Source organism: Bison bison, unplaced genomic scaffold (assembly GCF_000754665.1).
Source record: "Bison bison bison isolate TAMUID 2011002044 unplaced genomic scaffold, Bison_UMD1.0 scf7180017864451, whole genome shotgun sequence".
Classification (NCBI taxonomy): domain Eukaryota; kingdom Metazoa; phylum Chordata; class Mammalia; order Artiodactyla; family Bovidae; genus Bison; species Bison bison.
This window is the reverse complement of record NW_011495013.1, coordinates 1,072,049-1,097,645: the sequence shown is the minus strand read 5'-3', so window position 1 is coordinate 1,097,645 and position 25,597 is coordinate 1,072,049. Positions and strand designations below refer to the sequence as shown.

At 43.6% G+C, this 25,597-nt stretch overlaps 1 protein-coding gene across 3 annotated transcripts in view; it reads left to right on the top strand.

The window, feature by feature from the left end:
• APBB2 (amyloid beta (A4) precursor protein-binding, family B, member 2) overlaps nt 1-25,597 on the top strand; it is a 382,672-nt gene that overhangs the window by 599 nt on the left and 356,476 nt on the right. The window lies entirely within an intron of this gene.

The following is a 25,597-nucleotide window of genomic DNA, read 5'->3' as shown; positions in this document are numbered from 1 at the left end:
AGCGAGGGTGGGAGCCGGCGGGGAAGAGCGCACACCCCCTTGCCTTGGCACCGGCCTCCGCTGTGCGGCTGGGCTCTCCCTCCACCAGCGGCAGCGCACTCCTGCCGGGAGTTGAAGACCGGGATGGATTCTAGGGGGTTCAGAGCCTAGCCGCTGGGAGATCAAAGGGGGAAAAGTTCATTTCCCTCTCGGAGGCAGGGAGCATTTTAACTAGAAAATGGCTGTGCGAAGGGGACCGAATCAGGGAAGCTGATCCTGAAATCCACTTTGCTGCCCGCCGGACAGAATGGAGGGTTGAACCCTAGAAATGACATTTGTGTGTTGAAAACATTGCTGGACGGAGGAGGGATGCGGAGTGCCATAGAAACAATCAAAGGTGATCTTGACATCGGCGAAGAGGTCTAGAACTGAGGGGTCAGGGGCTAAGGGTCGAAGGACCGCAGGGCCTGAATTAAAAAAAAAGCAAAAACCATTGAAGAAATCAGACAGAGTTGTGGCCGTTTTGTGGTCAAGTTCAGGGCAGTTTAGAGCCATGACTGTCCCAGACTGTTTTGGATGGATTGAGTGGTTGGGGAGGGCCAAACACTGAGAGGAGAATAAGGTCAGTGTCAGAAGCTCAGACAAGACTCGGCTCCGTTTTGATTAGAAGTCCCTCAGTCACTGGCTTTACATTGTGCCTGATGACTTAGGTAAAATACTCAAAGGATTCTCTTAAAATGATGCCAGCAATCATATCTGAATTCCAAGAAATGGGGAAACTTTGTGAGGTTGGCATTGGTTTGTTCTTTGTTTTAATATTTCACTGATTTAAAAAGCAAACAGTGGCATCCTGATCTGTTGTTCTGGATTGGGGGCTCTTAAGTCTTTGGTTTATTTTTCTTGTCATGAATTTATTTTTCACATCTTGTCCTCAAATGGCCATGATAATTAAGAGTGCATTCGGGTAGCTGGGCGTTCAGGAAGGGGGGTTTCTTTATGAAGCCACATTGTGGTGTTTTCAGTTTGTAGCTTGGAAGCAATATTTGTTGAGCAGTTGTTTATGGTAACTTGCAGAGTCCTAGAAATGGCAGTTTTGAAAGGGTGACATTTGTTAAGAGGATGAGGAGCCTCAGGGTTGGGGTGGGGGGCGTCTGGAATGCTGAGAGAACACAGGTGGCGGTAGAGTGCAGTGGGCTGGCAGGCAGAGCACCTGGGGATAACAGATGCAGATCTCAGTAGCTGTCCTTTGGTCATTGGCTAATTATATGACCTCGAAAAATCACTCAGGGACTCCATTGGCTGGGGTCGGTCTAGATATTTGCTCAGAGCGTTTGAGAAGAAATTCTAAAGTTAAGATCCTTTTCCAGGGAACTGGAAAGGAAAGAAATGTTTCTTTCATTCTCTCTTCAAAAGGATGTTAATACAGTTAACTAAGTAATTCACCTGCATGGAGCCAGCACAGTCCCATTTTCTGAAACTTTTGTAAAGTGCTAGTGGAAAAACGCAGGAGCTGAAGTTGAAAAGACTGACTTCTTACAGTTAACTGGAGTAATAAAAACCCTGACTACAAAATCATTTAAGAAAAATCGGCTAAATAGTGGAAGAATCCGCATGTACAAAGATAAAATATTTTAAAACTGTTACTCTTTTTATGTCATGTTTCAAAGTTTGATGACTTTTTTTTTTCCCTGCCACCAGAGAAACAACAAAAATCAATTTTTTTTTCTTTTTTTGTTACAGCAGGAATACTGGGAGGCTTGCCATTGTATTGGAACAGTATTATGTTGATTATCCTGATTTTAGGATATCTAAATTTGTCTCTTAAAAGAAATGGGATGTTGTCTGAATACCTTCTTCAGTTTTAAAATATTCAGCACCCTGATTTAGTATAGCCCCCTTACACTTTTCATGGGCACAGGACAGACTTTTAGAAAAGTATTGTAAGAAGATATTACTGCTTATGAGGGCGATGCTTATTTTCCTCTCCCAAGTTAAGGAAAGTAGCATTTGTTCATTACTATGTGTCAAGTCTGATATTCAGACTCTTACACATCTTATACGTTGTTATCTCTGACATAAATGTCAGCTTCCCAAGAAAATCCCTCTGAGGAGGTGGACAGTTCATTGCTTGTAAAGCAGTAGAACTTCCGAGTTTTATTTTATATAAGACTATGTTTAACTGCTTTTATTATTCAATAAGCATTCTCTTGTAAGACATATTTGATTTGTTATTTGGAATTAGATTTGATTGGAACAGCATGTCTTCAGAATGATTTGAATGTTTTTAAGAAGCTTCTATTCAGATTTAAAAACTTTTTTTATGTTCATTTATTTTCAAAAGAGTTGTACTACTAACAAATGAATGTAAGGAAGATATGCCCAGATTACCCATTTTAATTTTACATGTTATTAGCGCATATTCTGGGGCTTCCCGGGTAGCTTAGCTAGTAAAGAATCCTCCTGCAATGCAGGAGACCCTGGTTCGATTCCTGGGTGGGGAAGTTCCCCTGGAGAAGGAATAGGCTACCCACTCCATTATTCTTGGTCTTCCCTGGTAGCTCAGGTGGTAAAGAATCTGCCCACAATGCAAGAGACCTGGGTTTGATCCCTGGGTTAGGAAGATCCCCTGGAGGAGGGCATGGTAACCCACTCTAGTATTCTTGCCTGGAGAATCCCATGGACAGAGGAATCTGGAGGCCTACCGTCCATGGAGTCACAAAGAGTCAGACACAACTGAGTGACTAAGCACAATGCATATTCTGCATGTTGTTACGTGTTGATGGTGTGAAGTAGTTTGTCAGAGTGACAGATGCTCCATAATAAATGTCTAGTGGGATTTCACAAAAAGACCACCAGCCAGGGAATCCCAAGACTTGCCTTCTGGGCCAGGGTTGTCTGCTACTTAAATTTACTGTGTGACCTTGGGAAACTCAGTTTTCCCATCTGTAAAATGATGGTGTTGCAGTAGAAGGCACCCTCATGGTGTCTTTTGAGCCTTCAGGTCCCAGTCCAGGGGCCTGTGATGCAACCATTTGAAAAGGAGGACTACAGGTGAAGCCTTAGATGAAGCTGATTTTGTTTCACTAAGTCTGGGCTGTCCTGCTTTATGGAATTGTTGTTCAGTTGCTAAGTTGTGTCCAACTTTTTGGGACCCCATGGATGGTAGCCTGTCGGGCTCCTCTGTCCATGAAATTCTCCAGGTAAGAATACTGTGGTGGGTAGCCATTCACTTCTCCAGGGGATATTCCAAACCCAGGAATTGAACCCAGGTCCCCTGCATTGGCAGGAGGATTCTTTATCACTGAGCCACCAGGGAAGCCTACTGTGTGGAATGCCCTTCATTTTGTTGCCCATTTCTTACATCCCTTCTAGTTTTTGTTTGTCAAAGAATGATTGTCATAAAATTAACTCTTTGTGGGGCTGCAGTTGAGGTAGGAGAAAAGGTAATAATTAGATTTGGGTAGAGCACTTTAGGTATTTGAAATTGTTTTACAGCATCTTCTGAAGAGATTCTGCTCCAGGGCGTGCAGGTGGTCTAAGGAATAAGCCTCTTCAGGGGCTTTAGAGGAGACTATCCTGTGCCTTGGTTGCCAGGGCACCTATATGAACTTTGGGCAAACTTTTCCCATGTCCCTGCCTTGTCTCTTTAGCCTTTGATCAGAGTTGCAGCCCTCGGTCTCTGGAATAAACTGATCATTATCATTTCATGTTAGCACCATCACTGTACTGAGCAGATGCCCATGCTGTAGTACCAGGAATGATGGCTGTCCAAATGTACCTACATCAACTTTTTTTTTTTATAATCTGTGATGGGTCGAAGGAAACCTATCTAATTTGATGTTTGTAATGTACTTCGCTTTTAATATGCTCTCAAAACTCAGCCTCATTAACCTTTAAGTGAGGCAGGTGAAGAGAAGCCAGAGTTGTTGCTGCTGCTGTTGCTAAGTCACTTCAGTCGTGTCAGACTCTGTGTAACCCCATAGACGGCAGCCCACCAGGCTCCCCCGTCCCTGGATTCTCCAGGCAAGAACACTGGAGTGGGTTGTCATTGCCTTCTCCAGTGCATGAAAGTGAAAAGTGAAAGTGAAGTCGCTCAGTCGTGTCCAACTCTTAGCAACCCCATGGACTGCAGCCTACCAGGCTCCTCCATCCATGGGATTTTCCAGGCAAGAGTACTGGAATGGGGTGCCATTGCCTTCTCCAGATTTAAATAAGTGATAATAAGTAGATGGTAGATCTAGTGCTTCTGATCATAACTAGGCTCCAGGGCTGCTGGGCCTGTGGTAGGAGTAGGGCAGGAACTGCAAACACCAGATGAGAGCTGGAAGAGAGGCAGTACGGGGGGGTAGAAAGTCAAGTCATCACAACTTGGCAAGAAGTAAGAAGCCTTGGTCTGTTTCAAGGTATGAGGGGGCATAGGGTGTAGAGTTACAGGAGACATTCCCTCTCAACATAATCTCTTTTTCATAATATTTTACCTGGTCCTCTAAGTATTGAACAAATGCTAGGACAGGCATTATTTTTGTAATCAGGAAAAAGTCACAGCATATTATTTATTGGTATGTAAAATGTGTAGATTCATATGGACAGCCCTGGAAAGATAACATGGAAAGAATGAATGGTATGGAATATGAATTAAGGTTTTTCTTTATTGTTTGTTAATTATTTGGTAGTTGTTATAAATAAAGTGAACCATTCTGTCCTTTGCCGCTTGTGGAAGTCTTACAAAATTTTATCTGCTAGGTTATAACTAAAGTTTTTGAAGTGTAACTCTCTCGGAAAGTATGCTTCAGGAATGCTTGAAGTAGGAGGCAGAGCGGTTTTGTTTTGATTTTTCCTTTTCAAGTTGAGTAAAAAGAATGCACTTTTGGAACCGGGCTGGGAGAAGTATGCACTTAGGAGGATGAGGTTGGGGAGAACTTACAGAGCTCCATAGAGCGAAGGCAACGCTGTTGTTGAAGAAGGAAGCCTTGGCATGACTGGTGGTATGGAGTGTAGCGTTTCCCAAACTGCTGCCCTGTGAGTAAGAGTTTAGTTAGTGGAGTGTCTACCGTATGCACGTCACAGCGCTAGGGCTGTTGTCTGTTGGTGAGGTTTCCACTCTCCTTATCCGAGTGATAATGATGACCATATAGTGAGTATTTTCCAAGTGTGTTCAACTGAGAAGATCTGTCCTTTTCTCTGAGATTATGCCATTCTGAACTGATGGGAATATTTTTATTTGGCAGCTTAATCATCCATGAAATTGATAAGTCTGGGAATCTGGGCCTGAGATGTAGGGAGCTCTGCCCTCAGGATCAAGTTGACTAGTGGAGGCCAAGACACACTGGAGCTTGTGGGTGAGCTGATGGGGCCTTCCAGGAATGTGGAATCATTGGTACAGACTCAAGGTCCTAGGAGCTGAGAAGAAGTTAATTTCGAAAGTGCTCTGGGAATCAGCAAGTATTTTTGAATTATAGCCCAAGAATGACAAGGAAAGTGCCAAGATGAAAGATGAGGTTCTGAGAGAGCAGAAAGGACAAGTGACTGAAATGTGAATTTTAGCAGGCAGGGCCTCAGAATGACAGATTGTGGTGTTTGTTTTTTTGCATGCAGACTTCTTTCTGCCCAAATGGCATGCTCTAACAATTCAGGATTGGTGATTCTAGGAAATGCTGTTGGAGTTACAGCCGTAGAACTGGAAGTGGTGTTATAGCCGGCTTGGTTTGCACCTCTTCAGTATCATGCCCTCCACGTGAGCCTCGATGAATCGCTGTAGAAGGTTTATGGATAATTTGCTCATGGAATTGGGATTGTTCACCTTTAGTGTGAGTAGCTGACAGGAGGGTGGGAGGTGAGGAAAAAAACACATATTACTTCTGAGTTTTAAATAGTGGCTTAAGAAAATAATTACTTTTCGGATAATACTTTAAAATCTGTACTTAGTAATATTTGGATCTCACTGGTCTTAATAATATATTATTGTGGAACTCTGTGCAAAGAGCTTGTTTTAGCTGTTACCCTATTTAATTCTTACAGAATACTGTATTGCTGTTCCCATTTTAGAGGTTAGGAAACTGAGGGCCTTTTCACTAAAGGCTGCGTGTGTATACATGCATGTGTTTAGTTGTGTCTGACTCTTTTGAAACCCAATGGACTGTAGTCTACCAGCCTCTTCTGTCCATGGGATTCTGTAGACAGGAATACTGGAGTGGGTTGCCATGTCCTTCTCCAGGGGAAATTCCCGATACAGGAATTGAACCTGTGTCTCTTGTGTCTCCTGCATTGGCAGGTGGATTCTTTACCACTAGCACCAGCTGGGAAGCCCAAAGGCAACATAGTGAGCAGTAATGCTTGCCTTGCAACTGCTGTCACCCCAGAGGAGTGTGTGGGCTGCTGAGGAATGAGGAGGTGAAGAAGTAACATTCATCAAGGGTGAATTCTGCCTGGTACTATATAGGAAACACTTCACTTCGTTTTTTGGGGTATCTTCTTTTTTCCCTTTTTATAGGTGAGTAAACCGGGTTCAGAAACTTTAAAGGACTTGCCCAGGCCCTAAACAAAGCCTGCATTATTTTTTCCACCACAACATGAAACTTTCCTAGATTCAGCCTTTGGGAAGAAGATGAAAATTTCACCTTTCATCCATTTATAGAATCCCGCTAACCTGAATCTGCATACTTAGTGATGGAGCCATTGCCTCCAGATGGTGGCCTCATGTGCGTTTCTTTCATCTGAACACACATTGAATAGTAGAAAAATCCAAATCTAATTTCTAAATATGTCTGAATCTAAGGGTTGCTGTGTTGAATCTCTCTGGGAAAACTCTGGTCAAGGATATTTCTGTTGTAAATAAAATGCCCCCGAATCTGATCAGTTGTCACATGTCAATCAGGGGCAGTGTTGGGGTGACAAGGCCTTTGATGACTGGAGGAACCTGAGGATTTCAGGGCCTTTCCAAGCAGCCCCAAGGCTGACTTGAGACTTCTGGCTGCTGGAGAGAGGGTGGTGGGTGTGCCTTCCTTCCTGGGAGCATCCTGCTTGCTGCTGGCTGATAGCTCTGTTCTTACCTTCTGATCTGCATCTGGTTTCCCAAGTAGACCTTTGTTTTGGGCAATAGAGTCAGTCAGTGGCCCTGTAGTAATGAGTATCTCTGTTTGCTTGGCAGACTGTGTATCAGCACAAGTTATAATATGAATAAGTAGAATTTCCTTAGTGTGAGTTAGATTTCTTGAGTTCGTTCCCCAGTGAACAAATACAGCTGAAGTTCTGAACAGAACTGACGCATAGCCTGGACTTAAAGTGAACTGAGAGGGGTGTAGATACTTTGAAAAGCACTGATTCAACCTCAGATTTTGACCAGAACCTCTCATCCTCTCCGCTAACCAAACTTTATTTGTTTATACCTTTTCGAGATCCCTAGTGAAGACAGACATGCAATCATTTAGGGACACCCAGAAACCTTGGCTTCGTTTGTCCATGCCTTTGTTCAGCAAATGTTTATTGAATACAGACTTGGCGCCAGGTACAGTGCAAAGTGTTCAGGAAGACAGGAATGTCCTGGAGTGTCATTATAAGGTGCTTCAGTAGAGGCATTTGTGAGGCTCTGAGTGAGGGGAGAAGGGAGAACAGGAAGACCTTACAGGCTTTCTAGGAGCCATGGCAAAGGACTATAGTAAAACTCACTGCTACAGAAAGTCCTTCAGCTGTCTCCTTTTCCATTTTACGTTGGTTTAGTGGAAGTGTGGTAGCCTGCTTCTTCTATCCAACAGCTGGTGTTTGCTATTGCTTCTATAAAGGACCTAGAGATTTGGCCTTTCAAATCTCTATAGCTGTGGTTCTCGGTGGGGGCCGGGGCCGGGGGGGGACGTTGGCAATACTCCTGGAGACATTTTTGATTGTCATGATTGTCAAAGCTGTATGACTGGCATCAAGTGGGTGGAGGCCAAGGATGCTGGTAAGTATCCTGCAGTGCGTGCTCAGGAGAGCCCTGTGGGGAGGCAGTTGAGGTTTGGTGGTTTGACTCTCAGCATCCCAGTACTGCTCTACGGTTCCATAACCGTATAATCTTGGACAGCACAGTTGGACCACAGACTTACACAGTGCCTCAGCTTCCCCAGAACATGGTTGTTATGAGGGTTTCATGAATATAATAAGGGCTTACAACAATACTTGGGGGAGTTCCCTCGTGGTCTAAGAGTTAGGATTCGGCGCTTTCACTGCCATGCCTGGGTTCAGTCCTTGGTTGGGAAACTGAGATCCTGCAAGATGCATGCTGAGGTCAAAACAAAACAACCCCCCCAAAACCCAAACCAACCAAACAAGAAAACAGCACTCAGTCTCTAGTAAGACCTTATAGCTGAGCTTGTGTGCCACCTGTCAGTATGCATGGAGTAAGAACTGGCCATTGTTGTTGTTTCTCTGCTTCCTTTTTGTCTGTGAGTTTTATTTTCCACTGTTTCCACTTCTTGATGCTAGGACTTTGCCTTTCATCCATTTTTTTCCCCCAGGGACTTGAATTTCTGCCCTTCATGAACCTTCCCCCTAGAGGGCTGAGAAATATACTTACGACTTTCCTTAGCTCTGTCTATTCTGGGAATGGTGAGAAAACGGGAAGCAGGTCAAGGGAGAAGTTGCATTGCTTCTGATTGTCACAGCTCCCTTCTCTATAAAATTCTGTGCAGGATTCAGAGGCAGGCGGTACTGCCTGCTCAGTAACTCTTCCCGCTACGCCCACCAGCTCCACCCCCAAGTTAGGTGCCTGCTGTTTCCAAAATACCCTGTAATTGGGTCACAACATTATCTGCCTGCTGGAAATCATTTCTAAAAATCAAAGCAAACATTCAGTCTGTCTCAGCGGGCTTTGAAATGTCTCTGTCCTATACTTTGGGGCTTTGCAGAGTTATTCTGAAAACAAAGCAGACTTGTTGTCTCAATTAGGTGGCAGTCTGTCTGTGACCTGGAGCTTTGTCATATCAATATTTTCACTTGCAAGTGTGCTTCTGACTTCATGGTCGTTTCTGACTTTCGACAGGTAGGTGAGCTTGTGAACTCTGTGTGTGTGTGTTAGTTGCTCAGTCTTGTCTGACTCTTTGTGACCCCATGGACTGTAAGCCTACCAGGCTCCTCTGTCCATGGAATTCTCCAGGCAAGAATACTGGAGTGGGTAGCCTTCTCCAGGGGATCTTCCTAACCCAGGGATCTTCCTAACCCAGGTCTCCTGCATTGCAGGCAGATTCTTTATCATCTGAGCCACCAGGGAAGCCCTGTGGACTCTATGCAACAGATCAAAAACTGTTGAATTTTTATAAGGTGATTGACTTGTAAAGGTTTTCATTTAGTGTTTTGAATGGTATCAACAGACTAGAGAAAAATTAAGTTCAATTGATACAGCTTTCTAATTCCTTCCCCACGACACAGTCCTCTTTCCGCTGAGTAAGAGCAGTGGCCTCTCAGTGGCCTCCTGGCTTGTCCATTCATTCAGTTTGGCTTCTCAAGCACTGGGCGCTGTTCCAAATGATGCATGTGGAAACTGACCACGATGGCCACTGACTCTGACAGCTAAAGAATAGGTACATAAAATGTGATGTGTGCTCCTGGGAGAAGTGCTCAGTGCTTCCCTGACAAGCACCTGCTCTGCTGGGGTGTGGGGTGTGTGTCAGGCACCACCTCCCAGGAGAAGGGGTGCTCCATCTGTCCCACTGCACACCCGGTCCCTCCATCTGTGCAGCAGAGTAAGGCGTTCCTGATCCCCGGCTCCCACACAGAGCCTGCTGTTTCTGAGAGTGTGTGTTACCATTGCTAGTCACCTCTCACCTAGGAATCTGCAACTCCTCCTCTGGCACTCCTCCTTGTTCTCAACACTGCCTCCAAGGTGATCTTTTGAAGTCTGCAGGTCTGGGCATGTTCATTCTATTCCGCAGGGGCTCCTCGTGGCCCTCAGGGTGAAGCCCTGGCCCCTTGGTGCCACACCTGCTCCACTTCATGGTCTCCTGTGCTCTCCATCTCATGCTCTGAGCTCAAGCCTCATGGTTTTTTATAGATGCCAGGTTTTCTCTGGCCCTTTATCCTGTTCCCATCGCCTGCAACCATCCTTACCGTCTGTCTGTTCTTTACCTGCTTGACTTTTGTAACCCTTTCAGGAAGTAGTTTAATCATCGTGCACCTCAGTGCGCGTCAGTAGCCTGCGGGCATGTTACAGCGCACAGGGCCGGCCCCACGGCAGGGCTTCTGATCCCGCAGGCCTGTGGTGTAGCCTGATGAAAGTCTGTACTTCTAACAGCTTCCCAGGAGATGCTGATTCTGCTGGTCTGGGGCCCACACTTGGAAGACCACTGGTGTACCCAGGACAGGGCAACTGGCTTTTCTGGCTCCCACAGTGAGCTCCTCAGCCCCACTTACAGCCCATCATTGTTACCACACAGAATTGTATCCATTTACTTCCCTGGATCCTCTTCTGGTCTTCAAGTCCTTGAGGGACAGCACTGTGACTTCTCCATTTTCGTGTTCCCGGTGTTTCAGAAGTCCTAGGTACTCAAGTAACATTTGTCAAAGAATGAGGATGTGAGTGAATAAGAGTGTTGTCATTGGTAAATATGCCCCAGGACATTTTCAGCAGCTAGTTGAGAGTTTATCCCCAGATATGATGGTATAGACTTACAGCATGATGTTAATGGGGTTGGTATGTGTTAATGTAAAAGCTGATTAACTTTTGTGATTTTTGTGTTTAAATTCTAGAGAGGTCTTGGGAAGGGGCTCAGTTTAAACTCATTGTTGTTTCTAGAATGACTCAAAAGTACATTGTTTTCTTATCGTGGCTCAGAATGAAAACATGTGTCCACAGGAAATGGAGATATATTTAATTTTGCAACCACAGCATAAGCGTGGCCTCTCTATTTGAACTAATAAATCATATTGAACTGAAATTAAATATAACCAGATGTTTCATCATTTCTCCAAGCCAGAGGGAGGGATAGCCAGAATACTTCACTTCCTCATTCATTCTGCAAATGTTTATTAAGCACTTACTGTGTGCCGGTGGGGCCTAAGGGTATGGCAATGATTAAAACATTCTCTGCTGCCTTTGCGGGGGGCTCTGTGAAATAATAGAGATGGGTAATGTGATGTAGAATCCTAGTGGGCTCCTTTTGATCAAGTGGCCCTAATGGGTGACTACTAAGTCATGGTCATGGCAGGATCATGAGTGAAAATCGCTCAGTCATGTCCGACTCTTTGCGACCCCATGGATTATACAGTCCATGGAATTCTCCAGGCCAGAATACTGGAGTGGGTAGCCTATCCCTTCTCCAGGGGATCTTCCCGACCCAGGAATTGAACCCAGGTCTCCCACATTGCAGGTGGATTCTGTACCAGCTGTGCCACCAGGGAAGCCCTCGAATACTGGAGTGAGTAATCTATCCCTTCTCCAGGGGATCTTCCCAACCCAGGAATTGAACCTGGGTCTCCTGCATGGCAGGCAGATTCTTCACCAACTGAGCTATCAGGGTCAGAATCATGGAGATGAGCAATTTCAGGCCAGGAGAATGGTGCAGAGAGCCTCACTTTAAAACATCTCTTTGGTGATGGAGGGTGGGGTGGGGAGGAGGAGAAGTAAGGAGTTCTGGATTAACAGAAAATAGATAAACAAAAACAATTTAGGAAACTATATTCAGTATCTTGTGATAACCTGCAGTGGAAAAGAATCTGAAAAAGAATACATATCTATGTAAACACTTTGCCATACACTTGAAACTAAATAAACCAATTAAAAAAAATAATCAAGGAATATATCCCCCCAACAATAAAAAGCTCTTCAAGGAGCCCTAATGCTCCTAACATCCAAAAACTATATTGATGTTGCCTTATTATTTTTTCTGCTCATTCAGGCCTCAGCTCTAGCTTGCCTTGGTTCCACAGCCTCTAAAGCAGTGTTTCTCAAAGTGATTGGAAACCTGAATCATTGGAATAAACCATAAATCATTGTGAATAAAGGCTTCTGTGTTAAATTCAGAAACTTGTATGTACCTACTCATCAGCATACTCGAGAATTCCTGCTGAAAAGAAATTTGTTAGCTTTCTTTAACCCAGCACTTGCCTGTGGGTACATTTGCACAGCCTCTTCTGAACAGGTGTTTCTTGGTGTGCACCTTAAACAGCCTGCTCTAAGGTTCTGCTTTGCATGCACCTGAAGGAATGTTTCATGTGAGGCAGATTTCTCTCTGCTTCCTTTCTACTCCCTGTTTCTCATCGCTCATCAACACTTTCTCATCCTTGTAGAGGACTATAGGATGGCTTAGTGGTAACAAATCCGCCTGCCAATGCACAAGTCATATGTGCATGGGGAAGATCCCCTGGAGAAGGGAAAGGCTACCCACGCCAGTATTCTGGCCTGGAGAATTTCATGGACTGTATAGTCCATGGGGTCACAAAGAGTTGGACAGGACTGAGCAACTTTCACGTTCACGCCAGTGCAGGAGACGCAGGAGACACGGGTTTGATCCCTGGGTCAGGAAGATCCCCTGAAGGAAGGGAAGTTAACCCACGCCAATGTTCTTACCTGGGAAATCTCATGAACAGAGAAGCATGGCTGGCTACAATTCATGAGGTCGCAGAGTTGGACATGATTGAGCACTCACATATGCAGGATCTTCAGTTGGGACAGGATTTCTTTTATGGATTTTCCTCATGCCTGATCAGTAGATCAGTCCCCCTGTCTTGGGTCCAGAGATAAATGGCATTTTGAGCCTGAGAGATTGTTGCTCGTTTGGTGCATTTAGGGGAGGAACTGGCTAATGGAGAGTGGTTTTTTACCTTCGTTGTTCAAATTACGACTTCATTCTGTTTTCTTTTGGGTATCGAGACGTTGTCCTAGAGGTCAGCTGACCTCAGGTGGAAGGAGAGAGAGGAGTGACCAGTTGGAGTTGCTAAGGCTGAGCATTTGGTATGAGAAAAAGAAATTTGGGGTCACGACTTGGTTAACCTTGACCTGGGTTTTTACTGACATGTTGGAATCTTAATTCCAACTTAAAAAAATACTGGCTTTTGGATTATTTTTCTGTTGAGGTATGTTTAGTTTTGGTCCTCCCTGAAGTCAGGGAAGATGGACTAGGTCCATCTTTTTGGAGAGTTTTATTCTCCAATCATGTTTATGGTTCTAGTTTGGCACAGAGGCCAGGAAAAGAACTAGGTGGGGCGAGCTCACTGAAAATTTTCATTAGAGGGAGAGCCCAGAGTGAGTCTTTTGAAAGGATATTAGTGTAGATAGCATAATTCAGAGTAAAAGAGCATTTGGTTCTGTTGCCAGGGGTGGGGAAAGGCCCCTGTCCCATGTTGCTGACTTTTCTATATTTGGGGAGACTCCCAGAGAGATGCAGTAATACTTCACTGAGAAGAGGGTTAAAAGAAGCTGCAGATGTAGATGAAAGAGCCCTTCCTCCCTCCAAGGAAAGGAGAAAGTTCCTTCCTCCCTCCAAGGAAGGAACCTCCTGGCACGTGAGGAGAATTAGGGCTGGGAGTCCCTGGGGATTCCTTTTAGTTCTGGGAATTGGTGCTTTTGGGTCCCCCGGGTCAGGGTGCTCTTTTCTTGGCACTGGTGCTTTCCCTAAACGGGTTGGGAAATTGAGTGTGACCGGTCTCGTTGGATACCATTACTATGGTCAGGCTTCCCAGGTGGCGCTGGGAAGTGGTCAAGAATCCACCTGCCAATGTGGGAAAAGCAGGAGACGTAGGTTCTATCCTTGGGTCTGGAAGATCCCCTGGAGAAGGAAATGGCAATGTGCTCCAGTATTCTTGCCTGGAGAATCCCATGGACAGAGGAGCCTGGCAGGCTACAGTCCATGGAGTGGCAAAGAGCCAGACACCACTGAGCATCTGAGCACAATTTCTGTGGTCAGGATCTCCATGTCTTCAACCACCTATTATCCTAAAATTCAGGGAGAAGAAACTCCCACATTTGAATTAAATGGATTCCAATGCTTTGAGCAGAAAATGTATGAGCAGCGCTGCAACAGAAGTAAGGCTCACCACTCTTGTTCATGAGACTCAGCAACTGGGTCAGTGTCATTTTCTAAAAATGTCTTTTTTTCCAGGACTTGAGGTTATTTGTACTAAAATAAATAAAGGAAGTCTTGCATTCCATCAACTTACGTATAATGGTCCCCCGATCAAAGCCATCTCCTGCTGACTTGAGTTTTATTTTAGCTTAAATCATTTTCCGTTACTGGTACTAGATCCTGCTGTTATGTATATATTTTACAAGCTGCAAGCAGAAATAAGAAGCAAAAATAAGATGTGGCATTTTATTGAATTTTGTCTTTTTTTCCTCTTTTGTTCTAAGAACATGTGGCTTGCAAGAAAAACCAATAAAAATAGACAATAGGGGAAAGTGTTGATTTGTAGCATTATTATCTTTATTTCTTATAAAGGAAACAAGATTTTCATTAGATGCTGTTGTGCTGTTTTCCATTGAGAGAGAGAACAGTGGGATGGATGGCCCATTCAGAGTTTATATATCTTTTTGCTTAACATTTAAATGATTTTTTTATGAACATTTGTAAAGGTGTTGCTTTCTTTTTGCAGCACCAACTATTAAGCAGTGTGGTACTAGCATGCCCCAAACAGTTTCTTTCCATTGGAGAGCTTGGTGGATACATATTTTCATGAAATCACATTTGCTTTACCTTCAGTGTTGACCTTGAAAACTAGCTTTTGAAATGCTTAGAGATATATCTTTTTGATAGATGGTTAAATTAAAGACGGAGTATACCTAGTGTGATGCAGTTTTAAACATTTTATTTGCATAGAGTGAAAAATTTTGAGAGAATGAATAGAAACAAGTAGAGATTTCATAAAGTTGGGGGTGGCTTTGCTGGCTTACTCTTAATTCTTCCCTAGCCATTCTTAGTGTTTTTATATCCTTTTGTTGTTGTTCAGTCACTAAGTAATCTCTGACCCTGGAACCCCATGGACTACAGCAAACAGGCTTTCCTGTCCTTCACCATCTCTTGGAGTTTGCTCAAACTCATGTGCATGGAGTTGGTGATGCCATCCAACTATCTCATCCTCTGTTGCTGCCTTCTCCTCCTGCCCTCAATGTTTTCCAGCATCAGGGTCTTTTCCAATGAGTTGGCTCTTTGAATATATCCTTTTAACAATGAATTAAAAGGGAAACGTAGTTCTTGTGTTCAGTTCAGTTCAGTTCAGTCGCTCAGTCATGTTCGATTCTTTGCGACCCCATGAATCGCAGCACGCCAGGCCTCCCTGTCCATCACCAACTCCCGGAGTTCACTCAAACTCACGTCCATTGAGTCGGTGATGCCATCCAGCCATCTCATCCTCTGTCGTCCCCTTTTCCTCCTGCCCCCAATCCCTCCCAGCATCAGAGTCTTTTCCAATGAGTCAACTCTTTGCATGAGGTGGCCAAAGTACTGGAGTTTCAGCTTTAGCATCATCCTTCCAAAGAATACACAGCACTGGTCTCCTTTAGAATGGACTGATTGGATCTCCTTGCAGTCCAAGGGACTCTCAAGAGTCTTCTCCAACACCACAGTTGAAAAGCAGCAATTCTTCAGTGTTCAGCTTTCTTCACAGTCCAACTCTCACATCCATACATGACCACTGGAAAAACCATAGCCTTGACTAGACAGACCTTTGTTGGCAAAGTAATGTCTCTGCTTTTCAATATGCTATCTAGGTTGGTCATAACTTTCCTTCCAAGGAGTAAGCGTCTTACTTAATTTTATGGCTGCAGTCACCATCTGCAGTGATTTTGGAGCCCAAAAAACTAAAGTCTGACACTGTTTCTACTGTTTCCACATCTATTTGCCATGAAGTGATGGGACCAGATGCCATGATCTTCGTTTTCTGAATGTTGAGCTTTAAGCCAACTTTTTCACTCTCTTCTTTCACTTTCATCAAGAGGCTTTTTAGTTCCTCTTCACTTTCTGCCATAAGGGTGGTGTCATCTGCATATCTGAGGTTATTGATATTTCTCCTGGCAATCTTGATTCTAGCTTGTGCTTCTTCCAACCCAATGTTTCTCATGATGTATTCTGCATATACGTTAAATAAGTAGGGTGACAACATACAGCCTTGACATACTCCTTTTCCTATTTGGAACCAGTCTGTTGTTCCATGTCCAGTTCTAACTGTTGCTTCCTGACCTGCATACAGGTTTCTCAAGAGGCAGGTCAGGTGGTCTGGTATTCCCATCTCTTCTTGTGTATTCACTTTTAATTCATCTAAAGAGTGTGAATTTCAAGGATGTTTCTTCAAGGAGACCAAATGGGAACAAAGAGAGAACTGGCATCATGCTTAGTGAAATAAACTAGTCCAAAAGGACAGGTATTGTATGAATGTCCTTATATGTGGTACCTAGAGAAGTCAGATTCATAGAGACAAAGTGGAAGGTGGTTGCCAGGGCGTGGAGGGAAGGGGTAATGGGGAGTTATTGTTGAACGGGTTCAGAGTATCAGGTGGGGAAGATGAAAAAGTTATGCAGATGCATGGTGGTGATGGTCACACAACAGTGTGAACATGCTTAGTTCCACAGAACTGTACCCTTAAAAATGGCTAAAATGATAAATCTTGTTATGTACATTTTACCAGAGTTAAAAAGTGTAACAAAAAAGCAAGAGAACTGGTCCCATACACTCACCAGCCCAGGATACTGTGACCTAAGGAATTTTGGCTTATTATCAGTTTGGAACCCAGGGGCCTGTTCTAGCATCTGTGTATTATGCCACTGGGGCCGAGGCTTTGAGGGTTGGGAGGCAGTCAAGGACCCTGGCAGCTTGAGAGGGAATAGGTACCACTCACCTAAACCTCATCCCTAACTCCTGTGTTTTCAAAAGCTTTCTTCACTGTGAAACTAACGCTAACACAGACAGATTTGAAATAATCAGTTGGGTGTGCCTTACATGGATCAGGGCTTCCCAGGTGGCACTAGGGGTAAAGAACCCACCTACCAATGCAGGAGACTAAGAGACACAGGTTCAGTCTCTGGGTCAGAAAGATCCCCTGGAGGAGGGCATGGCAACACATTCCAGTATTCTTACCTGGAGGCTTCCATGAACAGAGGAGCCTGGAGGACTATAGTCCATAGTGTCGCAAAGAATTGGACACGACTGAAGCGACTTAGCATGCACACACGTTATTTGGGTCATGTTTTTGGCCATGTATATTACTGACTTCTACTTTGGAGATGAAGTGATTTGATAAAAATTAATCTTCATTGGGGTGTCCTCAAAAACTGTGGTACCTTTCCCATTTATTTAATTGATTATGCCCTCATAGCCAAGTGACCAGCTGACCTAGCCCTTCTTTTGCCTTGACCATTTTGTTCTAAAGAGAGTGTGGAGTTTAGAGCTAGACAGAGCCAAGTTTCAATTTGGGCCCTGCCCTGGGGTTGCTGGATATAGGAGGTGCCTTGCCTGAGCCACAGTTTCTCTATCTATGAAATATCCAGAATGATAACTGCCTGGATGGGAGGGTTTACTGTGATCATGTGAAAATGTGTGCTATAAACTGATCAAGTTATTTACTTTCTTGATTTCCTCATGTTGAAATGCTTGGTAGGTGGACCAGGCATTTTAGATGAACTCCACATTTGTTACTATGCTATGGAAGATGGTCCTTAACCAAAAACTTACATACTGTTTAGGATTAAAATGTTTAAAAAATAATTCTTTAAAAAAAAGGCTGGTGGGGAGACATTCATAATTGGTAGTAGTAGGTTTTTAAAAATTTTAAGATTGTATTTAACTTCTTGGCTGCACTAGGTTTGACTGTGCTAGGTCCTCACTGCTTTGCCTGGGCTACTCTTGCTTGTGGTGCTCAGGCTTCTCATTGGGTGGCTTCTCTTGTTGCAGAGCATGGGCTCTAGGCACGCGGGCTCAGTAGTTGTGGCTCTTGGACTCTAGCGCACAGGCTTGATTGTTGTGGCTCATGGGCTTAATTGCTATGAGGCATGGGGAATCTTCCAGAATCAGGAATTGAACCCGTGTCTACTGCACTGGCAGGCCAGTTCTTATTCACTGCACCCCCAGGGAAGTCCTGTATTAGTGCTTTGTGTTCAACTCCATGGTCTTGGTGTTGACTGTTATCTCCCCTGTCCCCTTTTAGTGTTTAAAGAGAATGTGGATGACAGTTCCCTAGTATGTTTGATGCCTTGTGTTATAGTTTGATAGATTTGGGAGACCTACAGATTGGCGTTTGACCCTGGGTCAGTCTCTATCAGAAAAGGTTACATCCTTTTTCTTACAGAAAGAATCCTATAGAATTATAAGTGAAAGTGAGAGTGTTAGTTGCTCAGGTATGTCCAACTCTTTGCGACCCATGGACTGTAGCCTGCTAGGCTTCTCTGTACATGGAATTCTTCAGGCAAGATTACTAGAGTGGCTTGCCATTCCTTTCTCTCGGGGATCTTCCCAACCCTGGGATTGAACCCAGACCTCCTGCACTGAAGGGTCATTCTATATCATCTGAACCACCAGGGAAGCCCAGAGATTAATTAGGGTTAATGTTTATTGAGCATTTCCTGTGAGACAACTCATTTCCTGTGAGTCACTGTGATGAATGCCTTACGTGGAGATCACTTGGCCCTGCTTCTCTATGAGGCAGCTACTGTTGTCATCTGCAAATACAGGTGGGGAAGCTGAGGCTCACCCAGGTTGTTCCAGGGCACACAGCTGGAGCAGGTGCTGGGACTGGGCTGAATGTAGATTATGAGGACGGAATGTGGCATGGGGAAGGCACTCAGTAAATGTGAATGCAAATGCTTGCATACACACACACACACACACAGAACTTGGCATGGGGAAGGCACTCAGTAAATGTGAATGCAGATGCTTGCATACACACACACACACACACACACATACACACACAGAACTTGGCATGGGGAAGGCCCTCAGTAAATGTGAATGCAGATGCAAATGCACACACACACACACACACACACCCTTAAATGAATATTTCCCTGAGACACAAGAGCTACTAGATTGCAAAAATTAGGAAATTTCCCAGGAGAATGGAGAGAGTCTAAGGACCAACCAGTGTGAGAAAGCTTGTGTCAGAAACACAAACTGTTGTAATTGTAGCTGTTTTGCATTTTTTTTCTAATTGCTGTTTTAAACAAAGAAAAATGTCTATCCTCTCTGTAGGGTGATATATGCTTTTAAAGGATGTAACTGGGGTTGAGATGTTTTTCTTTAGGAAAAAAGTCAGTTATTTCTCTAATCACTGAGCATTCTGTCCTGAGAATGCACTCAGTATAATTAGAGAGGATAAGCTCCAGCCTCCAGGGGTGAGCAACTGGCCATCTTGAAATGTTCTGTAAATATATTAGTCTGAAAATTGCATTTTAATGTGGTGTACTAGCAAAATTGAATTTTATTTGCCAAATTATTCCATGTTAATAGTGGTCTTTTTCTACAGGAAGTCTGTTACTTTGTTTTTAAAAAAATATAGGTCATTTGTTTCTTCCAAAATAATTGAACCATCCTCTGGAATAATCTATTACTACTTCCACTTCTGATTTGAGTTAGGATACTGATGGAATACAAAAAAGCAAATAGAATTTCACGTCAAGAATGTGACTTGAGAGAATATCATTTTGCCTGTGGTGTTTGCTTTGACTAACTTTGGCATCCTGTGCATGTGCATCCTGTTTTAAATGCTGTATTACTTTGCTAACAAAGGTTCGTCTAGTTAAGGCTATGGTTTTTCCTGTGGTCATGTATGGATGTGAGAGTTGGACTGTGAAGAAGGCTTAGCACTGAAGAATTAATGCTTTTGAACTGTGGTGTTGGAGAAGACTCTTGAGAGTCCCTTGGACTGCAAGGAGATCCAACCAGTCCATTCTGAAGATCAGCCCTGGGATTTCTTTGGAAGGAATGATGCTCAAGCCGAAACTCCAGTACTTTGGCCACCTCATGCAAAGAGTTGTCTCATTGGAAAAGACCCTGATGCTGGGAGGGATTGGGGGCAGGAGGAGAAGGGGACGACAGAGGATGAGATGGCTGGATGGCATCACTGACTCGATGGACGTGGGTCTGAGTGAACTCCGGGAGTTGGTGATGGACAGGGAGGCCTGGTGTGCTGCGATTCATGGGGTCACAAAGAGTCGGACACGAATGAGCGACTGATCTGATTGATATTTAAAATGAGTTAAGGCAGCTTTGTGGTCTTTTTGTCATCCAGGTGATGCTAGTAAAAATGTATTCATTTAATTAGTTATCAATGATGCCATCTAAGGAAACCATCTTGAAGAATAATTCTTGAGTGCTGAGCTGGTTAACAATTATTCTTGCCAGAGAATCTGTTTAAAGGACCAAAAAATTGTGAATTAGCCTGTTTTGGAAATTTCTAGTTGTTTCCTCAGCATACAGAGAAAATCAGGTTTCCACTGTGTGGTGATTAACAGATGAAGAAATCACAGTTGATGTAGGGTGAATGCACAAGTTTGACACTAGACCTCGGAAGGATATAGGGAAATTGTCAAGGGGTTAAATTTGAAATACATCCATTTACTTGCAAAAATTTTGTACTTCATTTACATGTTTCCTTGACCACTAATTTTTGTTGATTTGAAGGCTGCATGTAATCTTAAACTGTTAGCTGTGGACCCCAAAGAATCAAAAGAAATGGACACTTAGGAGTTTTAAAAGAAAGTATAAATGATTATAAGTCACTGTTATAGAATATTGTTTGGTGATTATCCATTGTAAAAATTCGGAAGTATTGCTTTGAAGGAAGAAAGGGTGGTGTATAGTAAACTGAGAATGTGAAAGTAAGCAGACTATAAGTATTTTGCTTTGAATTTTTCTAGTATATTAACTGACTTCCATTCTAGGGAAATACTCTTGTATGATAAACAAAGTTTCTAATTTACTCAAAATATGTTTACATTTTGATTGTGTTCTGTTTATCTTGTATGTAAAGAAATCCTTGAATCTCAAACATTTAACCACTTCCTTATGTATTCAGGGCTTCCCTGATAGCTCAGTTGGTAAAGAATCCACCTGCAATGCAGGAGACCCTGGGTTTGATTCCTGGGTCGGGAAGATCTGCTGGAGAAGGGAAAGGCTACCCACTCCAGTATTCTGGCCTGGAGAGTTCCATGGACTGTATAGTCCATGGGGTCATGAAGAGTCGGATACTACTGAGCAACTTTCACTTTCATTTACTGTTATTCAGGGGTTTGCTGGTGGTAAAGAATCCACCTGCAATGCAGGATACCTGGGTTTGATCCCTGGGCATCTTCCTCTGGAGGAGCGCATGGCAACCCACTGCAGTATTCTTGCTTGGAGAATCCCAAGGACAGAGGAGCCTGGTGGGCTATAGTCCATAGGATCACAAAGACTCAGACACGATTGAAGTGACTCAGCATGCTCGCACTCTGTATTCATAAGTGATTTGAGAACTAACAAATCTTGTTCCAATCAAGAGAATTAACTGGCTGTAAAAACGGAGTCATTTCCTTGCATCTCTGGAGTCAGTTCCGTATAGTGTCTTTGCCTCCCACCTCCCAGCCAATAAGTCTTAAGCTCCGGTACTTGTGAATGTGACCTTATTTGAAAAGTGGTCTTTGAAGATGTCATTAAGATGAGGTCAGATTGGAGCAAGGTGGGCCCTTAATCCACTGTAACTGATGTTCTTATCAGAAGAGAAATTTGGACACAGAGAGGGAGACTATCACGTGAAGACAGAGATACACAGACACAGAAAAAAGAAGACTACGTGAAGATGAAGGCAGAGATTAGAGTTTCACTGGGACTACTGGAAGCTGGGGGGGCTTCCCCGGTGGCTCAATAGTAAAGAATCCACCTGTAATGCAGGAGACCTGGGTTTGATCCCTAGGTTGGGAAGATCCCCTGGAGAAGGGCATGGCAACCCACTCAAGTAGTCTTGCCTGGAGAATCCCATGGACAGAGCCTGATGGGTTACAGTCCATAGGGTCACAAAGAGTCAAACACAACTGAAGCAACTGAGTACTGGACGCTGGAGGAGGCTAGGAAGGATCCTTTCCTAGATGCTTAGGAGGGAGCATGGTCCTGCCAATATCTTGATAACAGAATTCAAGCCTCTGGAACTGTGAGAGAATATGTTTCTGTTAAGTCAAATAATTTGTGTTTGTTCTAGTATCCATAGGAAATGACAGGTCTTTAGAGTCAGACTGCTTGAGTTTGAATCCTGGTTTCACAGTCTAATGTGATCCTGAACCTCAAGTTATTGAAACTTGTCGTGCCTCAGTTTCCTCATCTGTAAAGTAGGGCTAAAAAGGATACCTTCCTCTTATAGTCATTAAAAAAAATATATATTTGTCTTCTTTTTGGTTGCGTTGAGTCTTCGTTGCTACCTGGGCTTCCTCTAGCTGTGGCGAGTGGGGGCGCTCTCCAGTTGTGGTGCTTGGTGCTTCTCCTTGTGGCGGCTTCTCTTGTCGTGGAGCTCAGGCTCTAGGGTGCGTGGGCTCAGTAGGTGCGGCACATGGGCTCAGTAGTTGTGGTGCATGGGCTTAGTTGGTCTGTGGCATGTGGAATCTTCCTGGATCAGGGCTTGACTTCATGTTTCCTACATTGCGTGGATTCTTATCAATACAGGTGGATTCTTATCCACTGTACTACCAGGGAAGTCCTCACATAGCCATTTTGAAGATAAAATATGTGTTTAGTACTTTGACCAGTTCCTGGTGCTATTACATGTAAAAAATTCAGTCATTCTAAGGCGCTCAAACCAGTCAACTCTAAAGGAAATCAACCCTGAATATTCACTGGAAGGACTGATGCTGAAGCTGAAGTTCCAGTACATTGGCGACCTGATGCAAAGAGCTGACTCATTGCTAAAGACCCTGATGCTGGGAAAGATTGAGGGCAGGAGGAGAAGGGGGTGACAGAGAAAGAGATGGTTGGATAGCATCACCAACTCAATGGACATGAGTCTGAGCAAACCTCAGGAGATGGTGAAGGACAGGGAAGCCTGGCGTGCTGCCGTCCATGAGGTTGCAAAGAGTTGGACACGACTAAATGACTGAACAACAACAGTATTCATATATATATAGCAACTAAACAACAACAACAAAACTATATGGAAATGATTTTTTGACCATTCAACTAATATATACTGAGCTTTTTTAATAGCAAACTTCATTCGAGATAGTGTTCAGCCTGAACATAAATCCTTCAGGCGATCATTAATATGAAGAAGAGAAGTAGATTCTGTGTGGCATCTTTTTGGGCAAGAACTATCTCTGACCTTTCCTCTGGACCTTGGGGAGTCCAATACAGGACCTGTGTCCTGGGGAGGCAGTGAGCATGAAGCCACACTGCCTCGGGTCAAGTTCTGATTCTTACTAGCTTTGACCTTGGGCAGTAATAGAATCTTTAACATTGTTTCCAAAATGTTGACAGTAATTGTACGTTTGTCACTCGGGTTATGGTCAGAATTAAGTGGCTTCCCAGGTAGCGCGAGTGATAAAGAACCCACCTGCCCGTTCAGGAGATCTAAGAGATGCAGGTTCTATCCCTGGGTTGGGAAGATTCCCTGGAGGAGGGCATGGCAACCCACTCCCATTCCTGGAGAATCCCATGGACAGAGGAGCCTGGAGGGCTACAGTCTATACATAGGGTTGTAAAAGAGTCAGACATGACTGAAGCAACTTAGCATGCAAGGTTTAAGTGAATTAAAATACTCGAAGTGCCTGGAATAGTAAGCATGTAATAAATGTTGTTATGTTATTAAATAAACCTCGAAAGTTTTCAAATTTGTAAATTAATTCATTCTTTTGATATTAAGTGTGGAGAATTTAGATATGAATCAGATGCAACCCCTTTCCACTTAAGTGAATAGTTAAGTCAGGAAAGATTAATTCATTTACATTTTCATAAAATAGTATATAAATAAGGCAAAGGGGGATAGAAAGAGCACGATTAATTCTCAGGGTTTCAGGTTTTAGAGGTTGAATTGGAGTTTTCTAGGCAACAAACGGAGAAGGCAATGGCACCCCACTCCAGTACTCTTGCCTGGAAAATCCCATGGATGGAGGAGCCTGGTAGGCTGCAGTCCATGGGGTTGCTGAGGGTCGGACATGACTGAGCGACTTCACTTTCACGCATTGAAGAAGGAAATGGCAACCCACTCCAGCTGCTACTGCTAAGTCACTTTAGTCGTGTCTGACTCTGTGCGACCCCCATAGACGGCAGCCCACCAGGCTCCGCCGTCCCTGGGATTCTCCAGGCAAGAACACTGGAGTGGGTTGCCAGCAGGCAACAAAGGAAAGAAATAACATTAGGGGAAATGGGAGTAGTATATCCAGAGGCATGGCATACAAGGAGATATCCCCAGGGATTACTCACAGAGGTACAAGAGTTCCTGTAGTACCTGACTTTGGTCCTAGAGCCAGGGTTTGAATTCTGCCACTTAACTGCTGTGTCTCCTTAAGGTAATTTCTTGACCTCTCTGTGCCTCTGTATTTTCATCTTTTAAATAGGGATGAAAGACTTTGGGAGGATTAAATAAGCATATTAACTTGAAGTGCTTAGACTGGTGCTTGTGTAAAGTAAGTACTGAACATAAAGCATTGGCTCTTGTTAATGTTGTTATTCTTCAATTTGCTAAAAGACTACAAGGGCTAAGAAGGTTCACTTAATATTAAGTTCAATGATTCCTGTGGACTTGGATCAATGCTGTACCGTTGGGTCCATACAGTCTCTTGAAAATAGCGTTCACCATTTGAACATTTGGATTAGGAGGTGAAAAAAAAATTACATTGTTTAAATAGAGGAAAAAGTGATTAAAATAGGCTAGACATTGGCACAAAGCTTTGTGCAGATTGCTGATTAGGCAAAATAAAAAAAAAAATAAACCCGCATGTTGAGCCAACATGGTTTTGTTTTTAAATCTGGTGAACCACCTGTATCTTTAAGTAATCAATTTAAAGATGGGTTTGTTAATTGTTTCCAAATTACCCAGTGACGTTGGTCTATGTTCTGAACCTGCGTAAGTTTAGAAAAACCACCACTGGAACGCAGCCCGTTGGTGCCCCTCTGTTGGCAGATGTTCAGAGGTGAAAGGAGGCGTGTGGCCTCAGGATTTCTTTGGCTACACTTCTCAGAGCTGTGATGGCAAGTGCATGAATTATTTCAGCTGTGGTCCAGTCTACTCTTATTTTTAGTTTTAAAGGGGGGAGTCATTTCCAATTGTGATTTTCTTTCATCATGAGAATCATTCATTATGTATTCATTATGCAATGTATTCATTATGACAAGGCTTAGGCAGAAGGAAAATAAAAAATAAACATCATCAGATATGTCAGCATTTGGAGATAATAATTGTTAACACTTGGGATGGAGCCTTTTAAGTCTCCTCCCACTTGCAAAAAAATTAGGCCGCTCTCCACTGCAAGGGCAAGCTAGCATCAGACACAGGGCAGCCTGGTGAGGGAGACCCTTTGGGGAGATGTTTAATTAGAAAATTCAGGACAGGAACAACATAATGGTGAGCATGGAATTGTTTTACACTAAACTAGTTGAAAATGCTGGTGAGAATAAGTGGCTGAACAAAGGTTCTATTTACTCATTCACCATATTTATTGAGGGCCTATGAGATGCTGGAGACAAAGCAGGGAACAAAGCAGATAGAAATC